Here is an 8,301-nt window from a genome sequence, read left to right as displayed (position 1 = left end):
GCCCTACGCACTTGCTGCCATCCGATGCCCAACCAACGACCCAAAATCATCTACGTCCCTCTGCAGTAGTAAGCTCCTAAGTCAGAGGATCTCGTTCCAGCACTGGCGTATGAAGAACAATATTAGGGAGGGACTGAAACTACCAAATGCAAAGACACAACTAAGGCAACGCTATTGTCAGATTCAGTCAGGAAGTTGATGGGTGCACACAGAGGCTATACTACTGGTTACATGAAAAGTTATCTTCGTAATCCGGCAAGTCGAGTTTACAAATTGACACAAAATCTCAGAATTACAAAAGTATGTAGAAAAGAGAACACGTAACAGTTGTGGAGCTATCAAGACTGATGTAGTATGTAAGCACAATGATGCTTATATATAATAAAGATAACAGTTATACCAGGAAGTAGGAACAAATATCACCTACGAATCAATGATCCCTACTTGGTTATGCAGTACATGCTGGCAACGCACACACAAAAAAACATGCGCACAAGTTACATTGCTGATAATCACAGAAATTACATGAACGCCAAATTAATCAATATCAGGAAGTGGTTGGACGGTTTTCTCTTCAAGCTAACCACAAAGTCTGCAGTTCGAAGGCTCCCTGGAGATATGGCTCTTGTAAATCTCATAGAAAAGAAAATATGTGTGGATGCTTCTCGATATTTTATTTACCATTAAACAATTAATATAAATCACAAGATAACACATATGATGAGGTTCTTGAAAACATATTCTTTGCAGGAGTCATGTGTAGAAGCATCTAACCCTTCCACTGAATACACCATTTTAGTACCCACGTTCTAACATAGAGTAACGTACTTTTGCTTTGGCATGCACCCACTTAGAAGGGATCACGATTCTAGAAAACAAAATTCATTTTAGAATGGCAATGAGCATCCAAAACCAAAGGGTTTTTCTGGGCAACAAACAAACAAATAAAAAGGTTTTGGACTAATCTGAATTGGTCTATCAAAAAATAATTCGAGAAAGCTCACTGACGATTCTCATTTCAATAATCCGACCTTCCTCCGTCCCACTAATGAGACTGAGCTTTTTCCAGTCCATGCACTCCAGTTTATTTACGCCTAAAACAAGAGGCAACGAATTTTTTTACGAAGAAAACAATTGGAAACTAATTGGCCCTCTAAGGGCAGGTACAGCGCGAGCGCTAAGGGAGAGGCGCTAGGAAAGAAAACCTGGCTGTTTTGGCTGTTTCCATGATATTCCCGGCCGTTAATTTGACATCGACGGAAAGATTGGAGCCGGACGCTTGAGAAACGCATGCAAAATAGGGGTCTTTAGCGCCGGACGCTAGTGCAGATCAGGATTTCTAGTTTTTAAGCGTCTGCTCAAGTGCTTTGCAATGTACATGCCCTAAGGGAAGTATTCTGCAGGGTCTATATTTGGTGGAATTTTCTTTGTTTTTTCACTGAAAGCAATGTTGTGAAAGAATTTAAAAAAAAATGATCAGAACTGCAGTGTGGCAAACAGAAATGGTTCAGAAAAATAGTTGCATGGAATCATTCAATTAGCCAATTTAAGTGTGAAATCTAAAAATAGTAACAGCAATGTCCCCAAGTTGTTAAAACTTAGAAGGATAGTGCACAAGTCGGGGATATAGCATGGTTACTTCTAGTATTACAGTTACTTGTGGATGTTCTGAGCCCAAAATTGCAATGGCTCTTCCATTAACTTTGTATACTCAAACATTCTAGGACTAAATTGGAAGGTAACACGATTTAAATCCTACATGTTATTAATAATTTATATTTGACAGGCAAATCTATGTGAATGCGAGAACAAAATGGATCTCGGTTACCTTGTAGCAATTGATAGTGTCCTGTGTGCTACAGCCAGAAGGTTGCCTCAAGCACTTCTCTTGCTAACCCTGGATGTTGTAGCAAAATTTTGAACACCTGCCGATCCATCAAATCACATATTCACTACTTCCCATGATCCATCAAATCACTGATTCACTACTTCCCATGATACTAAGCTGCTTGCAAACCTAAGAGATGTACATATGTGAAACCAACCATCAAGCTGGATCAAACACACAACGGAGAACACAGTTGAAAGAGATTATTCTCAACTAATCTACCAATTAGTATTACTGCTCTCTAGCTGAAGAACACTTAACTTGATCAGGTGTATTGATTCAATCTAGATTTGGTAATATGTGTGCACTTATCCTGGAAATCAACCTATTTGATCAGCTATTTTTATTTGTGCTTCCTACAGTGATTCCTATTTTATTATGTCGTGCATATATCAAGTCCCACCATCGTCATCTATGAGACAAAAAAAAAATTTGCATAAGAAATTATGCACTGAACCTAGAGAATTGTTCATTGAAACTATCTGTGTAATATAGTTTATTTGCAATATTCCTGTTTAAACCTTCCAGATGTATTGCCTAAGGAGTAGGCATCAATGTATATATTTAAATATAAACACTCCCACTCCAGATCTAAATTGAACCTAGACCCATGAAAAAACTAAACAATCGCAATACCTTTAAGGGTGATTTTCTGTGTGTCGTTTCAATGTAATCATGCAAGATAAACGGGTCAACACTCTCATAAAAGAGGAGAGTCAGTGGCGATCTCAAAAACACCATTTTCTCAATTCCATGCGCATATCCAGCAACCTTGGAAGAAACTTTGTAATACACACTCTAATAAATTTTGATTAACCACATCTAGGTGCTTTTGTCGTACAAAATGATCTAATTCACCACGCGTGAGCTTTGAGTGAGGAAGTAGAAGAACCAGGAGAGAGCCAAGACGGTCATGTCGCAGCCGGCGATCATGCATGAGGTTCAATCTGGCCAGGTAATGTATCCCCTCCTCACCATGATCCTGAACCAAATCCATCCTGCATACAGAAACCCAATTTTTTTTAGCGACCAAATAACAGATGGGAAAAAAACAAAAACATCTGAAGTTACATGTACACATATACTAAGAAAACAAAAACATCCGAAGTTACATGGACTTATAACCCTTCCAAATTTCAATTACTGTAGTTAGTAAAAGGATTTTCGTTTTTGGAAACAAAACATAAAAAATTGGCATGATAATTGTAAAAATAGAGGCATTAGGGAAGTGGTAACTACTGTAAAAGGAGGACCTTATCTGAAACACAGTGTATTATCGTTAAATATGCATTATGGTATGCACATGAAAACAAAATTAAGGAAATAAAAAGTGACGCTAATCTGTGGCCATTAACCAAATTCAGGAATTTGTAAGTTATTTTAAGCTAATGTTACCGTAAAAGGAAGGGAAGAATATATCAAAATAAAATCAGTCAAATAGATTTTTTTTCATAATTACATATAGCCAAACAAATGGTTCACATGGATGAACTGGTGGCATATTTATAAGCAATTCCTTCTTCAACCTATACAGGAAAAAAGGAACTGCTGCTTCTCAAAAACACAAAAGTTACGATGTACTGTAACCATTCCATGCGTAATGTAACACAATGAGAAAGGGTGAACCAATATACCTGCTCGGCTGCTCCTACTATGGGATTCCTCTGCTACCATAGTTCTTAGTGCTCTGCCTCGCGACTGCAGCGTTGACATTCTGACCGTTGTTTGGGTGGTGATAGGGCGGCTTACAGGTGATGCCATGCTCCCTGATCCGGAGCAGGCGCTAGCACTGCTGGTTATCGCTTGCAGCGACGGACCATCTGCAGGATCGAGGAGCACCGTCCAGGTGAGGTGCTGCGGGTTTCTTTACTACTGCAGACAAAGAATCCAAAACGGGAGGAACATTCAGTTAGTCAATATTGCAGTGGAAGTAATTAAACACTGGATAGAGATTGTAATTTAGATAAGACAACCTAATGATCGAAATTATCAACACATGCTATGAAGCCTCTTTAAGCAAGAACTCACATACGGAGCTGTAAAAATAGGAACCATGAGAAAAACTCATGTCAAATAACTGTGCATTCCATGTTCTTTTTATACAAGAAATAAAATTATCAACACTTGAAATTTGGTTATACCAAATCAGAACTGACTGATCTTGGAGCAGTACCACATAATACTTGAACCAAATCGAAAATGGAAGAAAATATAACCTTTATGAGGACTGAAAGACCTTGCCCGCGCAAAAATTCAAGCCGCCCTAAGTCAAATATACGTCAGATCTGACACTTTCTAGAGGTCAGAAAGAACAGTTCAGTTCTGACAAAAGAATTACAATACATTTCATTAGGAAAACATCGTATTAGAACCAAATTGTGTGCTGGTTTTGCTCATCTTTAACTCAGGCTTGCTTACATGCAGCCATAAGAGAACAAAACTAATTTTCATAGAAAAGCATTGGGACATGAAGAGAACTACTGAGAGATGGAAAAATAAATACAATTATGAAATATGTTAATACTCATGCTCGCAGGCACCTGGGAACTTCGATCATGCATCAGGAGATTGTTTTTTCGTGGACAATACATGGCCGTAGAGAGGACAACAGAAAGCATCTGTGTGGAGAAAAAAGCAGGCACCAATAGAAGGAACAGATCAAACAGTCCACTCCAAGACTTTGCAAAGCTCAAATTAGAAAGGAGGAAAAATCACTAACAAAGACATAAAGATGGAGTGGCTCCTCTTGGATCCATGTCCCAGAAGGATGATAAATAATAAGGTAAGCATTTTAGGGGCGATGACAATTAACGAAATGCACATGTAAACAAACACGCTCTACTGAACCATCGATGACCATGCGTGCACAGGAAACAGCAGAATGATAAGCACTACATCAAAGTATATTTAGCAGTAAACACAATTCACATGTAAACAAACAGGATTACTGTTGTATGGATTAGTGTTCTGCATTGGCTCAAGTGCAAAGGCAGAGAAAGGAGCAGGCACGCGACGTACATGTGGACCGACGCGACGCGTAGCTGCTGCCTGCTGGTGACCTCCGGGCCTGTGGTTGACATGGGCGTCACCTCCTCGTCGCTCCCTGTCTACCGTGCCGCCTCCCGCCAACAGCGGCGCCGCCACCCCAACTCCTCCCGAGGTGGTGCGGCGGCCAGATCGGCACCAGCTGCCTCGACGATGAAGCACCAACCGCCCAGCGATGGGAAGGGAAGACATGGTAGCGCGGGTTCCAGTAGGTGGTTGTCGACGTCGATATAGTGGAGAAGGAGCTAGGGGGTCGAGGAGGAGGCGGCGTCGGAGCAGGGGCGAGGTTAGGGTTTACCGGGTGAGCGAGTAGGGGCGCGACCGAGCAACGCGGCGGGGAAATAGAAGAGGAGGCGGAGGCACAGTGTGGCGGCGCTGCTTGTTGCCAGTAAGGGGAGCAGGGCACCATCCCTGGCCGTGGGGAAAGGATGTCGCCGGCGGCGGAAGAAAATAGAGCAGATGAGAGAAGAGATGGAGAGGTGGGGGGCAAATTGGCTTATCAGCTCGGAAGTCGATGCAGCCTTAAGCGGCATAGGCAGGGAACACTTTGGGTCTGTTTGTTTGGGCTTCTGCTTCTGCTTTTGAGGTCCAAAAGTAGAAGCCTAAACAAACACCCAAAAATTGACAAGCGCTGTGGAGAAGCGCGGCCCGAAATTGCACTAGACGAGCCTACCGCAGCAAAAGCGACGCGGAAGGTGCTTCCCGAGCTTTTTCCTGCTTCCCGCAGTACCAATGACTGAATTGCCCACTATACTTCACCATATTTACGAAAAAATTGCCAGTCCATATAAACTAGATGCCTGCCAAACGGAAGACACGCACAGCCCCCGACCGCATTTTCCCCATTCTCCTGGCTGGCTTGGGTTAGGGATTGGCCGCCGCCTCCGCCGTTCCCCACCGCCGGCCGCGCCGCCGACGTGCAGGCCAGCCTCCTCCACCCTGTTCCCGACCGGGCGCAGCACGGGGCGCGCAGCACGGGTGGCTCTCGATCCCGTCAGCCGCCGGAGACGGGAGCACCTGGAGGCTCGGCGTCGCCGTTCCTCATCCGACACCGTCCCTGCGGCGTTCTCCGACGGCTCACCGACGTCCTGCTCCGACCCCGCCAGCTTTGCTTCGCCGCCACTGACCCGCATAGTCACAACTCGGGAGATCCATCCATGTGAAGTGGAGGTGCACTGGATTTGGAAAATAGCTTGCGGACGACGAATGGAATGGAGGCGGCAGCCTGTGTCCATCATCTTCACATCGAATTTGGGACTTTTTTTCCTGGGATTGCGATTTGGGAGTTGGGATTTGGAGAATAGAGAAAGCGTAGTGGGGAAATGATAAGGCACATCGTTTTTTTTTTTAACAAGGATAAGGCACATCGTGGTGTGCTGATTCGGTAGTGGATGGGCTGCATGAAAAGGAGAACTGTACTATTGTTACTCGTTACTAGGAGTAGTACTGTTGTTGTAATATTATTTGGGCAATGATTTGGAAGATGATAATGTTAGCATGAACAACACTCGTGATAACATAGCCAACGTTTTGTTTATATCAAGGAAGGTGGCTAGGCGTTGAGAATACTTCTAGCTTTTCTGAGTTCATATAGACAAATCTTATAATATATATCTAGATTTTTTTCAAACTTGTTGCTCTTTTGGGTAAATATGGGCAAGTTTTATATATTTAATATGAACAAGTCTTCTGACATAATTATATCGACGTAATTCAATCCTGGAGCATGAAAATTATGTTAAAAACACTCAGAATTAGCTAATTCGTCTCAAATTGGCATTTATAGAAGTTCATCAGCATTCAGGGGCATTTCAGATATTTCATCCTTCTTACCAGCAACAGCAGCCATCCACAGCACTTCTACCAAACATCAAATCTCTGCTTCTCACAGCTGCTTCCTACAACTGCTTTTTCACAGCTCAACAGCTACAGCTGCTTTTCAAAAGCTGCAGCCCAAACAAACAGGGCCTTTAACCATCCAAACAAATGATACAGCCACGCGTGGAAGAAAACGTAAAGGAACGGCACATGTGTTTTCCAGCCTCCCTAAAAATCCTAGAGAGCATCTAAAGTGCACACAAAACAATATTGTGGGAATCAAACCATCTAAACACATACGTGTCACCCTATCATTAACCCCAAAGAAAATTCAAAATTTCGACAAAAAAGATGTGTGTTATTAATTTCCGGAAACCAGTCACTAGTAGAAACAAGGGCTTTGGTTTTTTTGCCCCAAATGGCTTTTGCACCGGATTTGACACGAACCGGTGCTAAAAGGGGTCATTAGCACCGGTTCGTGGTGCGCAGCCGGCCGAGAGACCTTTTGCACCGGTTCGTGTTACGAACCGGTGCAAATGAGGTATCTTTTGCACCGGTTCGTAACACAAACCGGTGCAAAAGGTTCGTCGCCAGGCACGTGTCAGCCGAGGAACCTTTAGCACCGGTTCGTGTTACGAACCGGTGCAAAAGATAGACCATTTGCACCGGTTCGTAACACGAACCGGTGCTAAAGGTCCCCAGCCCTATTTCAGTTCAGCTACCCGGCCAAACAGCCCACTCACTTCATTTTTGCTAGGAGAAGGTGTGTGTGTTGAGTGCTACCTTGCATTTCTTTGGCATGCACACAAGGTGCTCGATGAAATGTCTGAGAGAATGATTTCGCTTGATTTTACACAAAATAAAAATGAGATGAGGTGCCGGAGCGACACTTAAGCTTTCTCCTCTTTCTTTCCCTCCTCGATCAAGGTTAAACAACTTTACCCTTTCATTTGTACGGTGCTAATATCCACTATATATATTATGATGTTTTGTAATGGTTTTTTGATAAACTTAATATTTGATGTAGATGAACCGGCGACAATGGATGTACGTTGACCGACGTCTGCCCGAGTTCACTTCGGGCCTGAAAGAATTTTTCCGTGTGGCTGAGGAAAACCCACAGGCGGATGGTTACATGTGTTGTCCATGTGTTGATTGCCGGAACTTAAAGCAATACCCTGAATGGCAAGTCATTCACTCCCACCTGCTTTGGAAAGGTTTCATGCCCAGCTATAATTGTTGGACCAAGCATGGAGAAAGAGGGGTTATGATGGAAGACGACGACGAAGAAGAAGAGGATGATGATATGTACCCTAACTACGGTGATACTGCAACAGGGCATGATGAAGATGAGGAGGCAGGTGGAGGTGATCAAGATGAAGAGGCATCAGATGAGCCCGTTGATGATGATCTTCGTCGGGCCATCGCTGATGCACACAGAGATGCAGAAACTGAAAACGAGAAGCGAAAGTTAAAGGGCATGTTAGATGATCACAAAAAAAAGTTATACCCAAATTGCAAAGATGGCAACACAAAGCTCGGTGCCACAC

The 8,301-nt window shown here is 43.2% G+C and overlaps 1 long non-coding RNA gene across 2 annotated transcripts; it reads right to left on the bottom strand.

Annotated features, from left to right (window-relative positions):
• Positions 1-350: 350 nt before the first annotated feature.
• Positions 351-5,461, bottom strand: LOC127333518 (uncharacterized). Of its 2 annotated transcripts, XR_007871260.2 has the most exons (5): positions 4,907-5,459; positions 3,523-3,760; positions 2,525-2,886; positions 1,829-2,017; positions 351-610 (listed from the first exon to the last, which is right to left on the bottom strand). It is a non-coding gene; the product is annotated as an uncharacterized lncRNA (long non-coding RNA). The 2 variants fall into 2 exon arrangements; XR_007871259.1 differs by having other exon boundaries at positions 1,829-2,886; positions 4,907-5,461.
• Between the last annotated feature and the right edge of the window lie 2,840 nt (positions 5,462-8,301).

This window comes from Lolium perenne, chromosome 2 (genome assembly GCF_019359855.2).
Source record: "Lolium perenne isolate Kyuss_39 chromosome 2, Kyuss_2.0, whole genome shotgun sequence".
NCBI lineage: Eukaryota > Viridiplantae > Streptophyta > Magnoliopsida > Poales > Poaceae > Lolium > Lolium perenne.
The sequence above is the reverse complement of the archived record's forward strand: the minus strand, read 5'-3'. Positions and strand labels throughout refer to the sequence as shown.